The sequence below is a fragment of the Pituophis catenifer genome, unplaced genomic scaffold, assembly GCF_029215685.1.
Source record: "Pituophis catenifer annectens isolate HBS135680 unplaced genomic scaffold, rPitCat1.0.hap2 SCAF_4, whole genome shotgun sequence".
Classification (NCBI taxonomy): Eukaryota; Metazoa; Chordata; class Lepidosauria; order Squamata; family Colubridae; genus Pituophis; species Pituophis catenifer.
Genome location: NW_027256884.1, coordinates 68,633,522 through 68,658,510, shown reverse-complemented (window position 1 = coordinate 68,658,510; position 24,989 = coordinate 68,633,522). Strand labels below are relative to the sequence as shown.

The 24,989-nt window shown below is 41.5% G+C and overlaps 1 pseudogene; it reads right to left on the bottom strand.

The window, feature by feature from the left end:
• Positions 1–3,303: 3,303 nt before the first annotated feature.
• On the bottom strand, positions 3,304–22,032 carry LOC139316748 (E3 SUMO-protein ligase KIAA1586-like; annotated as a pseudogene).
• Between the last annotated feature and the right edge of the window lie 2,957 nt (positions 22,033–24,989).

Sequence of the window (24,989 nt, the reverse complement as noted above, 5' to 3'; positions counted from 1 at the left end):
CTGCTGAACCACCAGGCCCAGGCTTAAAGTTGCCAAGGTTGTAGATCTGTGGACTAGAAGATAAATGATGGCATAAATGATGATCGGTCAAAAGTGCGAGGACCTGTCAGAAATCACTTTTTTCAGCCCTCTGAGTAGTCCCTATGTGCATATGGACTACTCAGAGGGCTGAAAAAGTTATTTTTGATCAGTCCTCGCACTTTTGACCAGTCCTTGAACTTATGACTGTCCTCACATTTTACGTTTTGCGCCCTATCTTGTCACAGTGGTGAAGAGAAGTAGCGGTGAAATGATTGACACGGTTGTTAAGAATGCCACAATGGGCATAAATGTGAGGATGGTCATAAGTGCGAGGACCGGTCAAAAGTGCGAGGATCAGTCATAAATGACTTTTTTCAGCCCTCTGAGTAGTCCCTATGCACATAGGCACGCCCACCCAGTCACATGATCAGCTAGCCACGCCTACCCAGTCGCATGATCAGCTAGCCATACCCACCCAGTCACATGACCACCAAGCCACACACCCCCAACTAAGCTACACCCACAGAACCAGTTGTTAAAAAAATTGAATCCCACCACTGGATACAGCTAAGGCATATATTAGAAGATTAACTATAACATACCGAGGAAAACAGAATTAAAAAAGAGACAAAATCAAAGGACATTAGAAGAAGAATACAAGAGATTAGAGACAGAATTACAAAAAGACCCACAAAAAAAGAATATAATGAACCAAATGGACTTAACGAAGCATAAATTGAACTTAATAGATAAAGAAGAACTAGCATGGAAAATTAAAAGTGTCAAACAAAACTTCTTTGAGAATGCAAATAAACCAGGAAGATAGCTGGCGTACAAATTGAAAAAAGAAAAAGAAAAGAAATTGATACATAAACTAGTGGACAATGAAGATAATATTCACCATCAAAATGATGATAAAAAGAAAGTGATTCAAAATTACTATAAGAATTTATATGATCAAGAGTTAATTTCAGAAGATAAAATAAAACAATACCTAGAAAAAGTGGAACTACCTAAAATACCCGAAACAGTGAAAGCAATGTTAGATGAACATATATCAATAATGGAATTAACAGAAGCAATCAAGAAACAAAAGAATGGGAAGACACCAGGTCCGAATGGACTACCAGCAGAATTATATTATGGCTTGCAAAGGTACTTTAAGTATTCCAATGTTGAAAGTATTCAACAACTTTTGTTAGAGGCAAAGGTACCAAATTCATGGATGGAAGCATATATCACTCTTTACCAAAAGAAGATGCAGATCTACAACAGATAAAAAAAATTATAGACCGATATCTTTGCTGAATGCGGATTATAAAATATTTGCTTCAATAATTGCAGAAAGACTAAAATGATTTTAAAATCAATTTATACATCCAGACCAAAATGGCTTTTAACCCAAGAGACAAATTAAAGACAATATGAGAGTAATCTTAAACATATTGGAGTATTACGAAGCACATCCAGAGAAGCAAATGGCGTTGATCTTCCTAGATGCACAGAAAGCATCCGATAATGTGAACTGGCAATTTATGCTAGCACAGCTAAAAGAGATGGATTTTGGGGAGATATTTGTTAATATGATTAAAGCGATATATTATAAACAAACTGCAAAACTGATGGTAAATGGAGATATGACTGAGAAGGTTAGCATTAAGAAAGGTACAAGACAAGGATGTCCCTTGTCTCCACTATTATTTATATTGACGTTGGAAGTATTAAATAGAAATATTAGACAAGATATAGCGATAAAAGGCATGGAAATTAAAAAGGAACAGTATAAATTACAGGTCTTTGCAGATGACTTAGTTTTTATTTTGGAAGATCCACAACAAACAGGGCCTAGATTAATTAAGAAAAAAGAAGAATATGAAGATGTGGCAGGTCTCAAAATAAATAGAGAGAAAACTAAGATCCTAGTTAAAAATCTTACATATAAGCAGAAAAAAGAGTTAATGAAGAGAATAGATATTCAGATTGTAAAGAAAATAAAATACCTAAGTTGATTCATCCAAATGTTATTAATATGGGAAATATTGTTAGATATAAAGATATCTTGAATGAAAAGGGAGAACTCAAAACTAAACAAGAAATGAGTGAGCAAGGGATCGATATAACATGGTACTCACAAGTGCAGATACATTATAGTTATGAGAAAGATACTAAATTACATGGTTTTTATAAAGAACTAACAGAATTAGATAAAATATTAATAGGAACAGAAGAAAGATTGATAAAGAAATTGTATAGCTATTTACTGGGTATAAAGTTGGAAGAGGAACAAGTAAAGGAGACAATGATAGAATGGGTGAAAAATTTTGGTTACACGATAGAATTAGATATGTGGCAGAAACTGTGGGATAGGAATTATAAATTAATGATGTTGACTGCATATAAAGAAAACTTGTATAAGATGTTTTATAGATGGCACCTTGTACTGGCAAGGTTGACAAAGATGTTTAAAGATAAGTCAACTAAATGTTGGAAGTGCCACCAGATACCTGGATCTTACTATCATATGTGGTAGACATGTGTAGAAGCAAAAAAATATTGGACAAAAATAAAGATATGGTTGGAAAAGATGATAAAACAACGCATTGAGCTAAAACCAGAAATATTTTTGCTGGGGATTTTACCTGAAAGTTATAATAAAGAGAATACTTGTTTAATTGTCCATGTTCTAACTGCAGCTAGAATTGTATTTGCACAACATTGGAAAAGTGAAGAGATTCCTATTGATGAGAAGGTGATTAGGAAAATATTAGAATGTGCAGATATGAGTAGATTAACACTAGCAATTGAGGAGAAAGAACAAACTGAATATTATATGATATGGGAAGTATTTTTTCAATGGTTAGAGGATAAAAAGGGAAATTGGAAATAAAAGGAGAAGATTAAAGAATAGAAAATATGTTAAGATAGAGGTATAAATAAGATATAATTGTTAGTATTATGATGTTGAGGATAATTATTCTTAATGTTATCATTAATGTATTTTTACTAGAAGACATATTAAGAGGAAAAATGAATAGGCTTATAATGTTCAACTGTTTCATGTACTATAATTTTAAGATTAGAGAATTAATATTAATGTGAATGAGGTTGTAAATGCTGAAGGTTGTTGCACAGTTATTTGTACCCAGACAACACACTGTTTAAGGAAAGATGGAATGTTTATATTTTGAAAAATAAAAAAACTTCTAATAAAAAAATAAATAAAAGAAGTACACAAAACAATAAAGGAGATACACAAATATTTACATAAGAACAATAAAAGTGTTATTCACCTTTCAGGTATTTCCAAATTGATGTTTCATTGGCGGCATCCTCACTTGCATTTTTCTTCACTTTTACCCGAGCATCATTGGCTGTGTGATGTGCTCTCAACCATTTTTTGACTGTAGAAATTGGGTCCCATTCTTTTAGAGGTAGGCCAATTACACTAATGGTCATTAGGTTGGTTATGTTGGAAACAGTTAGGCGAGTTCTCTTCTCTGAACATATAATGTTCATTTTTGAAAAATCCCTTTCCGCTTCTGCTGAACTTACAGCAATTGTTCTGATAATATCTTTAGTTTTCTTAATACTGTCAGGAATTGCATATTTCTTGGAATCTTTTAAAACATTTTCTACAAAATCTCTATAATTGTTGATATTAATTTAGTAATTAAAAATGTCGCTAAATTCAAGCAATTGTTCTTCAGCTGCTGTCCATGGAACTACTACTTATTCAATATTCCAGTAACATGGCTCCCCAAAATTGAGAAATTGTAATTTATTAGTGTCTTGCAATTGGCTACCTGTTTTTAAATGTGCACAATCCATTAATCTTTTCTTCAAATTTGTTATGATCCTTTCTAAAAGTCTTTCCCGAGGAAGTCCAACAAATCGATCATTTTGTACAAATTTTATATTTTTGAAGGTTTCTGAAGTAATTAATCCATCAACTTTTTTTCCATATGGGCCCTTTCCCTTTCTAAGCATTTCAAATGCTTTAATTGATCTTATCACAAGTTTTTCAGCCTTTATGATGTCTGCATTTCTTGCTTGCAGTGCATTTGAAAGAAGAGAAATTTCATTTAGCATATTGATCATCAATGCCAAATCAGTTATAAAATATATATTTTCAAGCAGGCAGCCATACCTGAGTATTTCTCATTTGCATGAAAAGACTGATGTAGTGTTCAATAAGCACACCACATAGCTAGAGTTGACCTTAAACTACAGGCAGCCCATCTTTGTCCCAAAGCTCTACCAATCTTTATGATTTCAATTTCAAGTTGTTTGGATATTTTGGTAAATTCCATTTGGCTCTTACTGGATTTATGAAAAATAGTGTATATCTTGTCAATAAATGTTTTTAAATGATTTAGTTACTTAATTTCCTTTATGGAGTCATCTAAAACAAGTTGGAGGTGATGGTTTAAGCAGTGCCATATTATGATATTTGGAAACTCTTTTGCTATTCTAGTGCTCACTCCAAATTTTCTCCCAAGCATAACGTTGGCACCATCAGAGCAAAATGCTATTAAATTTTTGTTCTAGGTAGTTCTTAGCAAACCCAGCATTATTTAAACTGAAGAACATATGTCTCTGCATCTTGTTTTTCCAATTCAATAAGCTCAACAAAAATTGTTGGTGAGTTAACTGAATCCTCAACTTTTAAGAAAAGTATCACAACTGGTTTGCATGATAGGATTGAGGCTTCGTCAATAATCAAACATATTTTCAGATTATTTTCAATAATTTTAGTAAACAATTTGGTTTTAATTTCTTTTGCAATGAAATCAACTATTTTCACTGCAGTTGACCATGAATGCAATTCTATTCCCATATCTAGTCCATTTTTAGTTTGCAATTTCTATCGCATATTCTATATCTGAAAATGGTTTACATCCTTTTGACAAGCTATAAACTGTATTGAATATTCTACAAGTGGTACCTAAATATTTTTCAGACATCTTATCTATTCCTTTTGTTATAGCATCCTGCCCCCCTTGTTTTAAGTTCTCTGTGCAAATGATATGAGATTTTGATGAAAAATGTTCTTTCATTTTTTTCTTAGAGATGCTTGTTGTACTTCTTTATTTTTTCCTGCTGCCTCAATCTGGAAATGTTTCCATTCTTTGAACACATGAACACCTTTCTCTTTTGCGAAGTCATGTTTTGCACAGTACTTGCAACCTAACTTTTTGTTGAAAATTACTAGTCCCTCATATTTCTCTTTAAAATTTAACTGTTGCAATGTCCATCAGTCAGGAAGATTACTTTCAATTTCGGAGTCACCAATAATTGACTTGCTGCTTTCTCCAAGTTCAAGTGGTGGTGCTTGTAGTGGTGCTTGTGGTGGTTTTGGAACTTGGATAGCCAATTCTGTTGTATCTGGTTCCGATCTTGTTTTCTTGCTGAAAAAAGCAGTTAAACTCTGTTGCCTTTTCATCCTGTTAAAGGCTGCTAGTACTGCAAAAGAAATAAAACATTATTGTGTGTTGGACTCAATTGTGATTGAAAGTTGAGGACTACAGGTTTCACCCAATAATGTACAGTTTTTTCATACATTGCTGTGAACAATTTGTAATGTACAAATATAAATTGTCTGAAATGGTATAGGGTTTCCTGCCTGAGCAGGAGGTTGAACTGAAACACCTCCAGGATCCCTTCCAACTCTCGGTCTACTACTGGGCTCATTCCTCCCTTTCCTTATTTTACCAGATTAACAGGTCTGTTTTGTAGGTCATGTAGTCCAATTCCCACCCTGCCTAAGCAGGAGACCCTGCACCATTTCTGACAAAGGGTAGTCCAGTCTCTTCTTGAAAGCCTCCAGTGATGAACCTCCCACAACTTCTGAAGGCAACTTCTGTTCCATCTGCTCTCGCTGTCAGAGCATGGGTGGGAGGAGAGGGGTCACACAGTCCCTGGACAGATCAACTTGCCAAAAATTAAGTGAGTGGTGAAGCCTGGCAAGCAAGGAAAGCTGGCAAGGAGCAGAGATCAGTAATATTTAGTCACTCTTAATGTCTGACACTATAGATCATTGATGGCTAACCTTTTTGCTATCATGTGCCAAAAGTGGGGGGGGGTCGCATGGGGGGTTGTGCATGCAGGTGCCCACACCCATAATTCAATGCCTGCCCTGCCCCCACATATGCGCCTATGACCCCCCCAGTGCTCCCCATGCATGCACGCATGACCCCCCCATGCCCCATTTTGGGCCTAGCAGGCCTACCTGAAGCCTCCGGAGGGTGAAAACGGTCTTCCCCAACCCCAAAAGGCACTCCAGAGGCTGGAAACGGCCTGTTTCCCAACTTCCATTTTTCACCCTCCCCAGGTTCCAGAAGGTTTCCTGGAGGCTAGGGAGGGTGAAAACAGCTTCCCTCACCCTCCCGGAGGCCCTCCAGAGGCCAAAAATGTCCTCCCAGAGCCTCCGCATGAATTCTGTACTTACCTGGCATCCAAAACGGGCCGCGTGGGGACTCTTGGGAGGGGAGGCATGAGTGGGGCCAGCCGAAAATCAGTTGGCTGATGCGCACATGCATGCTGGAGTTGAGCTAGGGCAACAGCTTGCATGCCTGAAGATATGGCTCCGCGTGTTACCTGTGGCACGCGTGCCTTAGGTTCGCCATCACGGCTATAGATAGTTAGTGTTTAAAAGATGTTATGGAAGAGGAACAAGTTTCACCAGACAAGACTGAGACTGATCTGAAAGTGGATTTAAGAATAACAGCCTGTAAGAATGACATGCAAAAGATGTAAAGAATGGGTGATTTTTTTTTAATTTTAAAAAACAAACTTTATTAAATTTAAAAATATTAAAAAAGAGAAAATATACAAATTTTCTCAATCATAAAATTACATAATCAATATACAATTACACAAACAAACTAAATACATGTGATTATATATACACATATATACAAACAGTGACTTATTTACCTATTCTATCTGACGGTGCATTCTTTATTAGTTTAATTTCCCCTAATCTTATCTTTACCCTTTTTTCCTTTGGTTTATCCACTTATACCATCTATTCCATACTATAAAATATTTTGAGTCTTCCTTGTCTTTTAATTCTAGAGTTAATTTATCCATTTCTGTGCATGTATAAATTTTTTGAATTACTTCCTGATCTGTTGGCAAACAATCTGTTTTCCACAAACAGACTGGCTAATGCCAGTCTGGCCGCCATAATTATATGTAGTGTTAAATATTTTATGTCTTTTCTAATGTTCCCTTTTATCATGCTTAATAAGAAAACTTCTGGTTCTAATTCAATTTCTTGGTCTATTATTTCTACTATCCATGTTTTTATTTTTTTCCAATATTTCTTTATTTCTGGGCAAAGCTGCCAAGCATGGAAAAAAGTACCCTGGGCTTGTTTACATTTCCAACAAATAGGATTTACATTCAGGTACATTTTCGCTAATCTCGAAGGAGCCAGATACCATCTGTACCACATCTTATAATGATTCTCCTTATATGCTACCGATTTTGTCATACTGTAAATGTTTTCCCATACCCTTTCCCATTCTTCTAACTGTATGTTGTGCCCGATGTTCTTTGCCCATGCTATCATCTGTCCTTTAACCAGTTCTTCTGCCAAGTCGAATTCTAGTAAATATTTGTAGATTTTTGAAATTAGTTTTCCTTCTTTGTATTCTAATGATTTGTCTAATCTGTTTGGTTTTGGATCTTTTCCTCCCTCCTCTTGATCTTTTCTGTATCTTATTTTTATTTGTGAATAGGGCCACCAGTCTATTAATATTCCTTGTTCATTGAGTTCTTCCCTTGTTTTCAATACTCCTTGTGAATCTAATATTTCTCTGTATCTTAACAGTTTTTGTTTTGCTAATATATTGGGGTGTGTTATTGCTTCTATCATTGATAACCAGCTGGGAACTTTCATATAATGTTTGCTTTTTATCTCTTGCCATATGTCAATTAATGATTTCCTAATAATATGGTTATTAAAATGTTCGTATGTTTTATTTCTAGGACTCCATAAAAAGGCATGCCATCCCTTCATTAAATCGTGACCTTCTAAATTTAATAATCTTTGATTTTCCAGGGTTACCCATTCTCTGATCCATGTTAAGCTTGAGGGTTTATAATATTTTTCCCATGCCGGGAGTCCAAATCCGCCTCTAGTTTTGTCATCTTGTAATATACTTAATTTAATTCTTGATTTTTTCCCCTCCCACACAAATTTTATAATTATTTTGTCCAAATTGCTAAAGAATTTATTATCTAATTTTATTGGGATTGTTTGGAATAAATAAAGGAGTCTTGGCAGTATATTTGATTTTATTGCTGCGATTCTCCCCAACAATGACAATTTTAATTTCCCCCATTTTTCCAAATCTTCTTTTATTTTTTGGACCAAAGGTCCATAGTTATTCTCTTTTATCATTGTACTTCTGGCTGTCAAATTTATCCCTAGGTATTTCACTTTTTTGACTACCTGTAATCCTGAGTCTTTTGCTAATTTCTCTACATGTTTTGCTATTATATTTTTCGTTATCATTTTGGTCTTTTCCTTATTAATTTTTAGACCCGCTACATTTCCAAATTTCTCAATTTCTTTTATTAATTTGGGTGTTATTTTTATTGGGTCTTCTATGAAGAAGACAAGGTTGTCCGCAAAGACTTGGATCTTGTATTCTTCTTTTTTTACTTTTAATCCTTTTATTTCTTTATTTGACCTAATTCTAATTAGCAAGTTTTCTAGAGTCATAATAAAAAGTAAGGGCGACAATGGGCAGCCCTGCCTTACTCCTTTATTTATTCCAAAAATTTTTGTTGGGTCTCCATTTACTAATATGCTTGCCTTTTGATTTTTATATATTGACGATATCAATATCCATCTCTAATTGCACCACAGTGTTTTCTAATTCTTTATTTAGTCCCATCATTTTTAAATCTAAAGATTCCAATTTTTCTTCAGTCAGTTCTGTTTTCTTTTCTATGGCTATTATCCTTTGGTCGTTTTTTGTTATAATTTCCTGTATCGAATCCATCTTTTCATCTATCTTCTGGATATCACTTTTTACCTCTCTCTTGACCTCGTCCATGTCCTTCCTGGTTTCTTCATGGTTCCTGGTCATGCACTCCTGCATTTTAACCATGGTCTCTTGTATTGTCATGAGTGTGGCCTGCATTGTTGGCATACTTAATACAGTTGGCTGCTTCTCTAATGAAAACATTCCCTCTAAGGTCCTCTGTGTCACTGGGGAGGCCGATGGTCCAGCTAGTATTGATGCGGTTTTCTTCCCTGATTTCAGCGTCGTTGTGGTGGTACTAGTCATCTCCTTAAGTATTTTGTATTGTTCCACCAATATCTTATCTACCTTCTCCCAAATCACCATCCAAATTCTATATAGCTTTTTTCTTTCTCTACTTTCCTTCCTTTTTTTTTTTTTATCCTCCAACTATATTGGGCTCCTAACTTAATTTCCAATTTTCCCTTTCATAAATTCAATTCATTAGTACCTTTACAGTTTCTCCAAAATCAACACTCCTACCTATTAATCAATTAATCAGTCAATCTATCTATTATTCAGTCAATCAATTAAATAGTCCATTAACCTTAAATACTTAATTACTACTATATAAATACTAAACTTAAAATGACAAAATAAGCACTTAAATAGCCAATACTCAATTATAAAACAGTTAGTAATAATTGCAATAATTAATTATATATATGAAATTTAGCAATTATAAATAATTCTAAAGGATATTCTAAAGGATATTTATAGGTTATTTATAAGTTCTATATAGAATATGTATTGTTGATATTTCTATAATGTTTCAATTAATAATTTACTACAAAATGAATGGGTATAAATATAAAAAAACTAACAAGTTCCAATAGGTGTATGATTATGTCCAAAAGAAGAGGGAAAAAAGGAATAATAATATATTATCAAGAGTTCTATATGTCCAAATTATTTTATATTTTTATAGAAGTTTCTGATATATCTTCACTATAGTCTTTTTTTCCCTCCCGTTGAGTGATTCAATATGGCGATCTGCAATCTGCACAGTCGCACGTAAGCCTTTCTTACTTTGCCAAACCACCTCTTTCTTTCCGTTGGGGCAGCTAAAAAGCGGATGAATATAGTGTCCAATTCCTTTCTCGATCCAGCTATTCAAATAAACCTCTCTTGACGTTCTATTTTTTAATATATTAGCGTTTCAGTTCTTTAATTTTTACGTCTGGTCTAAAGTTCGTCCTCTTCAATTTTACTCTCCTCGTCGTTTGCCGCCCATTTAAGTTCTGAGTTTTTCTCTTGCCCGCTGCCCCTCCGAAAATCACCTTCTCCCCTTCGGTTTCCACTGAAATAAAGATAGTTTAAATTGTTCTCAATCTGCTCACACCACCGATCTTTGCACCGTACTCACTCTTCTGCTTCCCGTTGGTCTCTCTCAGGGCATCGGGCCTCTGAGTCAGCCACACCGGCTGGCTTCTTCTAAGCTCGGAATGAGGGTCCTTCTTGGTGTGGTGGGAGATCGCACCTCTCTTCACCTCCTCCGAAGATTCCCCTCCTTACTGCCAATCCCTCCAGGACCGATCTTCGCCCAAAAGGGCACCAAAAACTTAGAGATTCGGCACTGGGAACAGAGCACTTCTTTTCCCATGCCACCACGACCCTACGTCACCGCCGGAAGTCTGGCTGATATTTTCATAAGTACAATTAATTAATAATTGAAAAATAAACACTTAAAATGGAACTACAATTACCAAACCAAGGGAGTTTGTTACTTTGTACCAGTATTGCCACAAAAATAGTTCCTAACTAACACTACCTTACATTAGCCCAGGTCTTACCTGGACCAATAGTCCCTAATGGAATGCTTTCTCTATAGCAGAGAGAGAGAAGCCAGGGGAAGCCATGTTTAGTCACCTAAGCTTTTTAGACTTTTCATCTTAAAAATGTACTGAAGTTTTTTTCAGCATTCTAGCCAGGTGGGATTTTATTTCAGCAGCTGCTTGAAGCAGCCCTAGGATTCACATCATTTTTTTCTTTATGAATGCATGCTTTAGCATTTGCTTTGCAACTAGAATGACCTCACTAGTGTGGTAAATTTTTAAGAGAGCAGGTGATTGGGGACAAACAAAAAAGATATAGTACAAAATCTTCTAAGAAGTTAGATCAAGAAGAATGAATTTCATAGGTACATTCACAGAGCAATACTGAATTATTTTTCTGAAATTTATTCCTCAGTTCAAAAAACAGGAATATATGAATTAGTGTGGGGGGGGGGGCAGTTAGCTAGGCCACAGCACTGCATGGGATGGAGCTGTGGTGGCGAAGCCAGCCAGGCAAGCTCTGGGGATGGTGGGGGACAGCTTGCTGGGCTGCGAGCGTCCAGGCCCATGTGGAGCCGTGGTGACAAAGCAAGTAAGCTGGAGGCTGGGGACCGTGGGTGGGTGGGGGGAAGTTTGCTAGGCCACAAGTGCCATGGCCTGCATGAACCCACAGCAGCAAAGCAAGCCAGGCAAGCTGGAGGCTGGGGACCATGGGGGGGGGGGGCTAGCACAACTCACAGGCTTACTTACCCAGGCAGGCAGATCAGGGTCACTCAGTTGGGCCACAGGCACCACATCAGAAGGCAGGCAAGCCACCAAGCAGAGACTGTGTGGTCAACACAAGGAGTCACACAGTGTGCTATGCTGAGGAGGTGAGTGACTGGGTGGGGAGGGACAAGCGGGCAGGGTGAGTGGGCAGGTGGGGCGAGCAGTGAACGGGTGGAGGCGAGTGGCAACCGGATGACCAGGCGGGTGGGGGAAGGGCCAGCGAGAGGTGGTATTTGCCGGTTCTCCAAACTACTCAAAATTTCTGCTACTGGTTCGCCCAAATCGGTCCGAACCGGCTGAATACTACCTCTGATCATCATGATATAAAAAAGGTGTTGACACTCTAGAAAGAATGCAGAGAAAATCAACAAACATGATTAGGGACAAACATGTGAAGAATGGTTGCAGGAATTGGGTATATCTACTCTAGTCTAATGAAAAGAAGGACTAGGGGTGACATGATAGCTGTTCTGACCTAGGCTTCCCAAGAGCATGAAGCAGCTCCTTGTCCTGAGAAAAATCCCTTTTTATTACTTTACTGTGATTTCCTCTCATTCACATCCAGCAAAGTCTTTCAAGGGAGAATTTACAGTCACAGACCTTATCTGGCTTGGAGAGCTGCCAGGCCGATATCTTCAAAACTTGGCAAGAAATCTTTGAGAGTCACGAACCAATTAAGTGAACTAATTGTCTCCTACAAATTCCACTCCCCTTTCACTCCTCTTTTATTCCCTCTGGGAGGGGCCATTCATCGTCCACCTGTGGCCTTACTCCAAAGTTGAACCATGTTCTTTAGCTGTTCCCTTTGTCTGGCAACTCTGTGCATGCGCACACTGGGACCAGGCTCCAGCTGTTCGTCTGCCTCACTGATGTCTGACTCCAAAGGCAACTGGTAACTGGCATACAGCCCTGGTCCTCCTTCCCCAGACTCCAGGACTTCCCCAGACTCCAGGACTGGCCCATGTTCCTCCCCAACCTCCTCACTGTCTGAATCTGCTGCCAGCTCCGTTGGCTGCTGGCGGGCCACAACAATAGTAGTCTTCCAATATCTAAAGGGCTGCCACAAAAAAGAGGGGTCAACCTATTCACCAAAACACCTGAAGAAGGACAAGAAGCATTGGATGGAAATTTATCAAGGAGTGAACCAACCTAGAACTAAGGAAAAAAATGTCTTCATAGAAAAATCAGTCAGAAGAAAAGACAATGTATGAAACTATATGAGCGAAGTGAAAATAAGGATTTCTATGAATAGAAAGGTATGAGCAAGTTAAGTGGATGGCGTTAGTGTAAACTAGATTAACTTTGTTTCTTTTCATTTTTATATCTCAAGCTTTTAATGTTGTCATCTTACATTTTTTGTGCTTTCAACTATTTTGCTTACTACAAAGAGGAACAGTGTGATGAATATGTACATATATTTGTAGTAGTAGATGATATGTGAACAATAAAAAACATTTCCTTTTGTTCCTAGCAGTTCCAGAAACCTACTTTGGTTGCTACGGTTTGTAGGGAATGTGAAAGCTAGACAAGGCAGTTGGTGCTCTCCAGATTGTTTGGACAACTCCCTTCAGTCTAATCAGAAGCAAATTGTGGGAATGATAATCCACATAGTCTGGAGACTATGGACTAAGTCTAAGTCTAAGAGACATAGTCTAAGAGACTTTGTCTCTTTCTGGTCCAGATAAATGTAAGATACTACATCAAGTATGAATGGAGAGCAAAACATCTGATAATGCCAGTAATCAATCATCTTGATTCCACATTGTGAGTTCAAGTATAATCTTTAAGGATTATTCTGATGGCCAACTAGGTATAGGGTGATTCTTCAGATATGAGGATGTATACAACTGTTGTATGTTAAAACCAGCAAATTGATCTTGTGATACTGATTCAAAACTGATGTAGTATGTTCAATTCAACATGCTGCTGCATTTTTCACAATGTATTTTGAGAACAATTGGGACCATACAATAAGAAACAGTATTGCAATAATCTGGCTTCAACTTCCGGCATGTCCCAAGATGGCGGCGGTCGGCTGAGCTCCACTGAGGAGATGGAGAGGTCGCTGGTGTCAGGGGTCTTCGGGAGCCGCTTTAACTATCTCCGGCTCCAGTCCCAATGAGGGGAATGCCCGCCCTGCCTGCTGAGGGCTTTTTCGCCCTCCGGAATATCAGGGCAGGGCGGGACTCGCTGTTTGAAGCCGCCGTGGGAGATGGGGCGGCGGCCTGCTAAAAACAGCTGTTTCTGGCTTGTCAGCGCCAGGAGGAGTGGAGGCCGGAGCGTTTGGCAGCAGTCGGCATTGCTGTGCAGCAGCGGCGGCTTGGAGGTGCCCTTCAACCCCCTCACCACTCAGGGATCTCTGGGACGCTCTCCGGATGTTTTTCGGGGGTCCTGGAGGTGCCATGGGGAGCCCAGGGTGCCGGTTGCGAGCCGGCGACGGCGGTGGTGGCGGCGGCGGCGGCGGAAGGCAATGGCAGCCACGGATCATCCGGCTGAGGAAAGAGCTTGCAGCAGGTGGATGGGGGAATATGGACAGCCTTGCCCTCAGGATTACCATCTGCTCTTTTTTGAGCCTTGACCCCTGTTATCCGGGGTTTGTTTTGTCATCAGAGCTGAGACTGGGGATTTGGGGAGATTTGGGGCAGGAGAGGCGGGAGGCTGACCAGGGCTCTATTGGTCACCTCGGGTGGCTTCTCCTCCCCCACTTCTTCCCCCAGGTATGGGTGGGTGTTGGCCTTTGATGGCCACCCACCCTTGGACTTGGACTGGGTTTTTTGTCTGCTATCCCTTCTCTCGCCCCAGGGAAGAACTTGTGCCTGTGGGATTATCATCATTGTCTTTAATAACTTTACAAATTGCTGGCTTCTTATGTGACCCCAAACTGGAGGAGAACTGGGCAAAACGGTGGGCAGGTGCTGAGGGGGCTGTTTGTCATCCGCCAGATGAAAGGATGGACTATTGTGACTTTATTGTCGGTGTCATCTGCCCCAGTCACTGTGAGAGGGTGACTGGGATAATTATCCTCCAGACGTGGGGGGATGTCACTGGCCCCTTTCACTGTCGTGAGAGGGCAGTGAACCAGCTTCTGATATGAAGATCTACTTTGACCCAGTATTATTGGACAATCTGGTGAAGCCCTGACCAGTTGACTCTCCATCTCTGTTTTGTGCGATGTTTACGGCTGCTGACCTGCTTGCGCTGCGAGACTCCCCCCTCTCGCAGGTTTGGCACTCCTCACTATCGAGGGCCTACCTTGATGACGGATTTTGGAATCCCGAGAGGTGGCATGCAGCGAGGAAGGGGTTGTGGGTTTTTTTGGGGAAATTTTTAGATAAGGTTTTAAAGGTTTCTGGGAGGGGGGTGGGTTCGGTGGGTTTGGAGGAGAACCTGTTGGGGAAGAAGCCGGAGCCGGCTGAAGAGCACGGCACTAGAGATGCTGGAACTGGGGTCAAGGAGGGGGTTAGAGCTTGTGTTATGGATGGACATTACATCAGTACTGTGGGTGGGAGGGGCAGATATGGCGGGAGCAGGGGGCCACATCAGGTTGTGGGAGCGCGCGCCCGCTGGCTCCAAGCGGTGGCGCGCTCCGGCCTCCAATGCTCCCCTCGTTGCCCAGGTTGCACAGACCCTCAGGCCCTGGGCCTTCGGCTGATGCTGTGCAACAGCTGGTCCGTGGTAAATAAAGCCCCCCTCATTTATGATTTTGTTCAGGAGGGGGGAGCGGACCTGGCGGGTATTACGGAGACCTGGTTGGGCCAGGAGGGGGGGTCCCCCTCATTGAGATGTGCCCACCCAGTTTCCGTGCATTCCATCAGCCAAAGACACAGGGGAGGGGCGGGGGGGGGGGTGGCGGTTGTTATTAGAGAAGGTCTTGGTCCAAGGGAGGTCACTGTTCCTCAGACGGCTGGTTGTGAGTCCCTCCTTGTGAAGTGGGGTCATGGGGTGCAGATGGGCGTGCTGGTTACGTACCTGGCTCCCTGCCACATGACGGCAGCCCTGCCCGAGCTGCTCAACGTTATAGCCGCGGTGGCGGTTGACACCCCCAGGCTTATGGTCATGGGGGATTTTAACCTGCCATCCGTCGGTGAGATGTCTGAGGTGGCTCGGGAGTTCATGGCTTCCATGACGGCCATGGACCTGACCCAGTTAGTTCATGGCCCTACTCACACGGGGGGAAACACGCTAGACCTGGTTTTTGTCTCTGCTCAGTGGTTGAGTGATCTTGAGATAGGGGATATAGTGATCGAGCCCTTGTCATGGTCAGATCACTCCCTCCTTCACTTTGACCTTCGAACCGCCGCACCCCGCCGCAGGGAGGCAGAACCATTGATGTGGTACTGCCCCAGGCGCCTGATGGATCCTGATAGGTTCCAGACGGAGCTTGGGCCATTTCCTGAGGCTCTGGCACACGGCTCGACTGAGGAGCTGGTGGCCACATGGGATAGAGCGGCCGCTGGAGCTTTGGGTCGGGTCGTGCCTTTGCGGCCTCTGACCCGGCGTCGATCTCGCCTGGCTCCTTGGTTCACCGAGGAGCTGAGGGAGATGAAGCACCAGAAAAGACACCTGGAGAGTGGTTGGAGGGCCAGCCATTCTGAATCTGACCGAACACTGGTAAGGTCTCATATTAAGACCTACCTGGTGGTGATAAAAGTGGCGAAGTATAACTATTTTGCCACTCTTATTGCGTCATCAGATAATCGCCTGGTCGCCCTGTTTAGGGTGACCCGCTCCCTGCTCCACCAGGAAGCGCGGGAGGACCCCTTGGAGAGTAGAGCCAAGGATTTTGTACAGTAACTGTATGACAACATCGCTCAGATTTGGGAACACCTGGATTCTGACTGGGTAGACTCAGTGGGGAGGACAGAAGCAGGTCTTGTAGTATTATCTGGGAAGAGTTTGATTCTGTGACACCCGAAGACGTGGACAGGATACTGGGCAGACTGAGCGCAGCCACATGTTTACTGGACCCGTGTCCCTCCTGGTTGGTGCTGGCCTCTCGGGAGGTTACACGAGGCTGGCTCCAGGGGATTATAAATGCTTCCTTGAGTGAGGGTGTCTTTCCTGCCACCTTGAAAGAGGCGGTGGTGAGGCCTCTCCTCAAGAAGCCTTCCCTGGACCCGGCAGTGTTGGCAAATTATTGTCCAGTCTCCAACCTTCGCTTCGTTGCGAAGGTTGTTGAGAGTGTGGTAGCGCGACAGCTCCCCCAGTACCTGGATGAATCGTCGTATCTGGATCCATTCCAGTCGGGTTTCAAGCCTGGGTACAGCACGGAAACGGCATTGGTCGCATTGGTTGATGATCTCTGGAGGGCTCGGGACAGGGGTTGTTCCTCTGTCCTGGTCCTATTAGACCTCTCAGCAGCTTTTGATACCATCGACCATGGTATCATACTGCACCGGCTAGAGGAGTTAGGGGTGGGGGGCACCGTCCTACGGTGGTTCTCCTCCTTTCTCTCTGACCGGTCGCAGTCTGTGTTGACAGGGGGGCAGAGGTCGACCCCGAGGCCCCTTGTATGTGGGGTGCCACAAGGATGGGTCCTCTCGCCCCTTCTGTTCAACATTTATGTGAAGCCGCTGGGTGAGATCATCCGTGGTTTCGGGGTGAAGTACCATCAGTACGCTGATGATACTCAGCTGTACATCTCCACCCCGGACCACCCCAATGATGCCCTTGGAGTGATGTCCCGGTGCCTGGAGGCCGTGCGGATCTGGATGGGGAGAAACAGACTCAGGCTCAACCCATCCAAGACCGAGTGGCTGTGGTTTCCGACATCCTGATATAGTCAGTTGGTGCCATCACTGACTATTGGGGGGGCGAGTCATTGGCCCCCATGGAGAGGGTTCGCAACTTGGGTGTCCTCCTGGACTCACGGCTGTCTTTAGAAGAGCACATGACGGCCGTGGCCAGGGGGACTTTTTATCAGGTCCTCCTGATTCACCAGTTGCGTCTCTTTCTGGATCGGGACTCGTTAAATACGGTCACTCATGCTCTCGTTACTTCCCGCTTGGACTACTGCAATGCTCTCTACATGGGGCTCCCCTTGAGGAGCACCCGGAGGCTCCAGCTGGTCCAGAATGCGGCCACGTGGGTGGTTATGGGAGCGACGTGGCGCTCCCATGTGACCCCCCTCCTGCGCGAGCTGCACTGGCTCCCGTTGGTCTTCCGGGTGCTCTTCAAGGTTTTGGTTACCACCTTAGGTGCGCTCCATGGCATCGGACCGGGGTATTTACGAGACCGCCTTCTGATACCAATAGCCTCTCACCGACCAGTACGCTCCCATAGAGAGGGGCTCCTCAGGGTGTCGTCGGCCAAACAGTGTCGACTGGCGGCCCCCAGGGGGAGAGCCTTCTCTGTGGGGGCACCTACCATCTGGAACGAGCTCCCCCCAGAGATACGGAGGATCCCGGACCTGCGCACGTTTCGCCGTGCTCTCAAAACTTTTCTATTTCAGCAAGCTGGCCTGGCCTAACTCCCCTCTTTTAAATTTTTTTAATTCGTGATTTTATAAATTGGGTGTTTTAATCTGTGTTTCGGCCAAAATATTTAATAATTTTAAGGGATTTTTAATATTTGTATTATCTGTATTTTATCTTGGCTGTTCACCGCCCTGAGTCCTTCAGGAGTAGGGCGGTATAGAAATTTGATTAATAAATAAATAAATAAACATACTAAACTGACATTATATTCTGATTAGTGGAATGTTAATGAGAGAAAATCATTAGCAAACAGAAGTAAGTATTCGTTCTGAAATAAACAGATCATATGTATTCAGTCCAGATTCTTATTTTCAGCACTGGCCAGCTAATCAATCAAGGAAGGCATGACTTCTTAGCTATGATTGAGATTTTTCCCCTAGCTCAGTGGCAATAGCTTTGATAAACCAGTTTTCATGATTTTCTCCCTTGATATAGTCTTTGAATCAATTCTAATATATCTAACCTCAGTATCCACAGAGCTTATTTCAGCTATAGATATGGTAGTTTTATTAGTAATCTCTGTCCTATCCAAAAATAGCTTTTCAATTTTGTATCCTCCAGATACTGTATACTGGGCCTTAACTTCTGCTTGTTATTGTTACTTGCGAAGTTGTGTCCAACTCATTGCGACCCCATGGACAACGTTCCTCCAGGCCTTCCTGTCCTCTACCATCCTTTAGAGTCCATTTAAGCTCACGCCTACTGCTTCAGTGACTCCCTCCAGCCATCTTGTTCTCTGTCATCCCCTTCTTCTTTTGGCCTCAATCTTTCCCAGCATTAGGCTCTTCTCCAGTGAGTCCTTCCTTATCATTAGGTGGCCAAAGTATTTGAGTTTCATCTTCAGGATCTGGCCTTCTAAAGAGCAGTCAGGGCTGATCTCCTCTAGGACTGACTGGTTTGTTCACCTTGCAGTCCAAGGTGTCTTCTCGCAGGAGTCTTCTCCAGCACCATGTTCAAAGGCCTCAATTCTTTGGCGCTCAGCCTTTCTTATGGTCCAGCTTTCAGAGCCATACATTGCAACTGGGAAAACCATAGCCTTGACTATACACACTTTTGTTGGCAGAGTGATGTCTCTGCTTTTTAGTAAGCTATCTAGATTTGCCATAGCTTTCCTCCCCAGGAGCAAGCGTCTTTTAATTTCTTGGCTGCAGTCCCCATCTGTGGTGATCATGGAGCCCAGGAAAATAAAATCTGTCACTACCTCCATTTCTTCTCTATCTATTTGCCAGGAATTGAGAGGTCCAGATGCCATGATCTTAATTTTCTTAATGTTGAGTTTCAAGCCAACTTTTGCACTCTCCTTCACCCTCATCAAGAGACTCTTTAGTTCCTCTTCACTTTCTGCCATTAGAGTGGTATCATCTGCATATCTGAGGTTGTTGATATTTCTCCCGGCAACCTTAATTCCAATTTTTGATTCATCTAGCCCCGCCTTTCTCATGATGTGTTCTGCATATAAGTTAAATAGGTAGGGCGACAGTATACAGACTTGCCGGACTCCTTTTCCAATTTTGAACCAAACTATGGTTCCATGTCCAGTTCTCACTGTTGCTTCTTGACCAGCACATAGGTTTCTCAAGAGTAACTTCTGTTACAATCCAAATTATGTGGAAAAATAGTATTTGCCATCTAATTCATCAGGAGAACAGCAGGTAAGGAAAACCTGCTTAAAATTAGCAGTTAAAAATAATATATGGTAAAGGCAGCAGTGATTCAGCAATGTACAATTGTAAACAAAAATCTCTTCATAGTTCAGGCTTAAATTTTTCCCCAATAAATAAATAAAAATAGCAACATATTATAAATAGACAAATTTATTCCAGTCTGGCCATATAGTCTGTTTCTCAAAGTTCAGCAGGTCGAGGGAAGTAAATTTCATTTTGGAAATTGTATTTGTTTTTCAAATTGCTCATTTTCTGTGTTTGTTTATGGCAGAGTTTATAGATTTCCCAAAACCTTTCACAGTGGCTAGCTAGGCCAGAAATAGGCAAACAGCTAGAGAGAGCATTGCTGAAGCTAAACTAGAGTTCTGCCTGATGTTGCTAATCATTTAGCAGCTACTTCCTACAGTCCCTTCCAAATTGCCTCAGATCTTTTCTGCCCATGTGCCATGGATTGCTGCTGCATTGTAAATTCTGTCCTTTTAGCAAGATTGTTCTCTTCATATATGTTAATATAAGGTCTATTGGCAAGAACTTCATGAAGCCACAGGCCATTTGGGTTGCTCCGCAACATTTAGAAAAGAATAACATTCCAATCTGGATTCTTTTCCTGTATTGCCATGAGAGTGTCAACCTTGGCCACCAATAAGCCACCAGTAGTTTTACAGTCAGATCTCTTCTATACAGAGTTATTCCAGATGATTCGACAAATGAGAATGGGCTCACCCCAAATGAGAGTGGGCTCTCCCCTTTTCCACGACAGAGTATCTTTCAGGCAGTTAGCTTGTCACTGAATGATAAATGGCTTCTGTTCGGAGCATAACCCTAACATGTTGGGCTGCTCCTGCAACATTCCTTAGGGAGGAAGAATGATTGATAACATCTTTTCATCAGATAAATAAATAAATGCAACAGCAACAAATGATGTTCTCTGTATAGAGAACAAAAATAAACAAACTATCCAAATCTGTCAATAGAGATAGATCAGCTGAAATGAGTTATTCCCCTCTTTCTATTGCTTGCTCTGATTCCCTCATCAATGAATTACAATAACAAGGACTCAAAAGCTGGATTTCATTATCATAACAATACAGATATAAGTGATTCTTCTCTGGTGATTTACAGGAACAGTTCTAGATTTTATTTCATCAGATGGAAGGGTCATGATAGAATTTTAAATGGCTAAAGACATTAATATCATGCATGAGAACTACAGATTTTTAAGGAGTATTTTTCCCTATCTGCCCTCTGCCCTCATATTTGTACCACCAAAGCAAAGTGAGTACTTGGAGCACTCAACTAGTTTCCATAACTAGTGGGACAATGGTTTTACATATTTATTCATTGTTTTTAGTTTTCTGTATGCTGCCTAGAGTTGCTTTTGGTGAGATAGTTGGCTATATAAATTAGACAAGTAAAAATAAATAAATAAACAAACAAACAAATAATAAAAAAGATAAATAAATAACCGAAAAAGCTTTTTTTCTGACATTGCATCATCACTAAGGAGCTTTGTTATAACACCAATAAGCTACAGTAAATGCATTTATTCCTCTCTGGAGTAGAATCTCGCAGAATTCATGATGAAAAAGTGAGGGAAACAATAGAGAGGTCAACTTCTGGTACACTAGTTGTTTTATATTCATGGGGTTCATTCCTCCACCTCAAAGTTCAAAGTATTGGGTGGGTGAGGATGGTAGTGAGACTCTTAAGTAGCAGCAACAATACCAACCATGCTTGCTTAGTTTGGCTACATCTTTTGTTTTGTAGCATCCTCATATGAAATCCTGAGAAAGAAGTACATAGGCCCTGAGGTTGCTTAGTAGCAGTTCATGTTTGGTCAGCGGACAGAGCAAGCATTGATCACAGACTCCTTACAGTGTAAGAGAGATTACCATATTTTTCACACTTTAAGATGCTCTGGACTATAAGACATTTTAGAGGAGGAAAACAAGAAAAAAAAAATCTGCCTCTGCCTCCCACCATTCACCTGGTATTCATCTGGCTAGTGTCCTTTCAGCAAACAGCAAACAGCCTGGTCAATTTCAGCACATTATCGCAGTCCCAGCACGTGGCTCGTCAGGGCTCCACTCCATTGCACCCACCACTTGTCAACTGAGCTGAGGTGCTGCCGCCGGTGGGAACACTGGAGCCTTCGCTGCTGAGCAGCTGATTGGCAGTTGGATTGGCCCCCTGGAATACCGCTGATCAGCTGTTCTAGGCGGCAGGGATCACCGCCTCCTATCGCCACCGATCGCTGCCACTGCCATTCGCTGCCTCCGCCGATCACCATGTGGCAGTGGCAATCAGTGGCAAATGGCGAATGGCAGCGAATGGCTAGAACAGCTGATTGGCGATCTTCCGGGAGGCCGATCCAACCACCAATCAGCTGCTTGGCAGCAAAGGCTCCAGCGTTCCCCGGTAGCGGGGAACCAACCCCTCCCCTCACCGCAATATTCGCTCTATAAGACGCACAAACATTTCCACCCACTTTGGGGTGGGAAGTGCATCTTATAGTATGAAAAATATGGTATATTTATTTTTAAATTGCAATAATTTTTCTAATTTTTTATGCATACAGCTTTTTGTCTTTTGTCAATTACCTTTTGTGACTTTTGTTGCTATTGATGCATTTCTTCTTTTTAGGGAATGAGCTTGTACTAGAGGCATTTCTATGCTTTTATGCTGAAATGTTGAGACTTTCAGTTCAGGTTCTGATGACTGGGTGGACACATTTATAGTTTAGAAGTGGTTGCTATTGTCTCCTTCCTGGTTTTCCAGTTAGTGACCTTTCAAGTATGTTCTCCCAGGATATATACATACATAGTGTCATTCCCCTTTTGGAGTCTGAATCCAAAGGGGAAGACAAACAGCTGACAGAGAATAGAATAGAATAGAATAGAATAGAATAGAATAGAATAGAATAGAATAGAATAGAATAGAATAGAATAGAATAGAATAACAGAGTTGGAAGGGACCTTGGAGATCTTCTAGTCCAACCCCCTGCCCAGGCAGGAAACCCTACACCACTTCAGACAAATGGTTATCCAACATCTTCTTAAAAATTTCCAGTGTTGGGGCATTCACAACTTCTGCAGGCAAGTTGTTCCACTTATTAATTGTTCTAACTGTCAGGAAATTTCTCCTTAGTTCTAAATTGCTTCTCTCCTTGATTAGTTTCCACCCATTGCTTCTTGTTCTACCCTCAGGTACTTTGAAGAATAGTTTGACTCCTTCTTCTTTGTGGCAACCCCTGAGATATTGGAACACTGATATCATGTCTCCCCTAGTCCTTCTCTTCATCAAACTAGACATACCCAGTTCCTGCAACCGTTCTTCATATGTTTTAGCCTCCAGTCCCCTAATCATCTTTGTTGCTTTTCTCTGCACTCTTTCTAGAGTCTCCACATCTTTTTTACAACGTGGCGACCAAAACTGAATGCAATATTCCAAGTGTGGCCTTACCAGGGCATTATAAAGTGGTATTAACACTTCACGTGATCTTGATTCTATTCCTCTGTTTATGCAGCCCAGAACTGTGTTGGCTTTTTTGGCAGCTGCTGCACACTGCTGGCTCATATCTAAATGGCTGTTCACTAGGACTCCAAGATCCCTCTCACAGTTACTACTATTGAGCAAGGTACCACATATACAGTACCTATGTGTTTTGTTTATCTTCCCTAAATGTAGAACCTTGCTTTTTTCACTGTTGAATTTCATTTTGTTAGATAGTGCCCAATGTTCAAGTCTGTCAAGATCCTTCTGTATCTTGAACCTATCTTCTGGAGTGTTGGCTATTCCTGACAGCTTGGTGTCATCTGCAGATTTGATGAGTTCCCCATCTATCCCCTTGTCCAAGTCATTGATGAAGATGTTGAAGAGTACTGGGCCTAAAACAGAGCCCTGGGGTACTCCACTGCATACTTCCCTCCATGTAGATGCAGTTCCATTGAGGACTACACGTTGAGTGTGGTTGATCAGCCAGTTACGAATCCATCTGGTGGTGATGCTGTCTAACCCACATTTTTCTACTTTATCTAGTAGTAGGTCTACTTTATCGAATGCTTTACTAAAGTCCAAGTAAATTATATCGACAGCATTCCTCTGGTCCACTAATTTTGTCACTTTGTCAAAGAATGCAATAAGACTAGTCTGGCATGATCTGTTTTTGACAAGCCTATGTTGGCTTTTGGTTATTACTTGGTTTGCTTCTAGGTGTTCAGTGATTTGTTGTTTGATTATCTTTTCCAGAATCTTCCCTGGTATTGAGGTCAGGCTGATAGGTCTGTAGTTTCCTGGATCTATTTTTTTTTCTTTTTTTGAAGATGGGAACTACATCAGCTCTTTTCCAATCCTCTGGCAGTTCCCCTGTGATCCAGGATCTTTGAAAGCTACAGTTCAGTGGTTCTGAGATCTCATCTGCCAGTTCCTTCAGAACCTTGGGGTGTAATCCATCTGGTCCTGGTGATTTGAACTCATCTAGGGTAGACAGGTGTTCACTTACCATTTTCTTCCCTATTTTAACTTGTGTTCCTAATCTGTTTTTTGTGGTGCTGTTTTTGATAGGTTGGACTGTTTTTTCCTTTTGTGTAAAGACAGATGCAAAAATGAGTTAAGTAGTTCTGCTTTCTCCCTGTTGCTTGTCATCTTCTTGCCACTTTCTCCCAGCAATGGGCCAATTGTTTCCTTGACTTTTTTCTTGTTTTTAATATGTTGGAAGAAGCTTTTGTTCATTGTGAGCCTTAGCTTTCCTCACTTCATCTTTACAGGCTCAGGCTATTTGCTAATATTCTGCCTTAGTTATTTGCCCCTCTTTCCACTTTTTATACTTGTCCTTTTTGTATTTAAATTAGTTAGAGAGTTCTTTATGCAGCCATGCTGGTTTCTTTTGAGATCTATTATTTTTCATCTTCGTTGGTGTTTGCTAGACTGGGCTTTTATAATCTCACTTTTCAAAGTTTCCCAAGCTTCTTGAGTTGTGTTCCCCTTGAGGATTCTCATCCATGGAATCCTTCTCAAGCTCTCTCTAAGTTTATTGAAATTAGCTCTCTTAAAGTCCAAGACTCCAGTTTGACTTTGTTCTACTACTTGTGTTTGCATAATGTTGAATTCCAATATTGCGTGATCACTTGCCCCCAAGAGCGAGGGAGTGGTTCCATTGGCTGTGGAAGAAACTGTGGAAGGGCAAAGTCAGGCTGGATAGAGCAGGGGAGAGGTAGAACAAGGGAGAGGGGGTTCAGATGAAGGCCA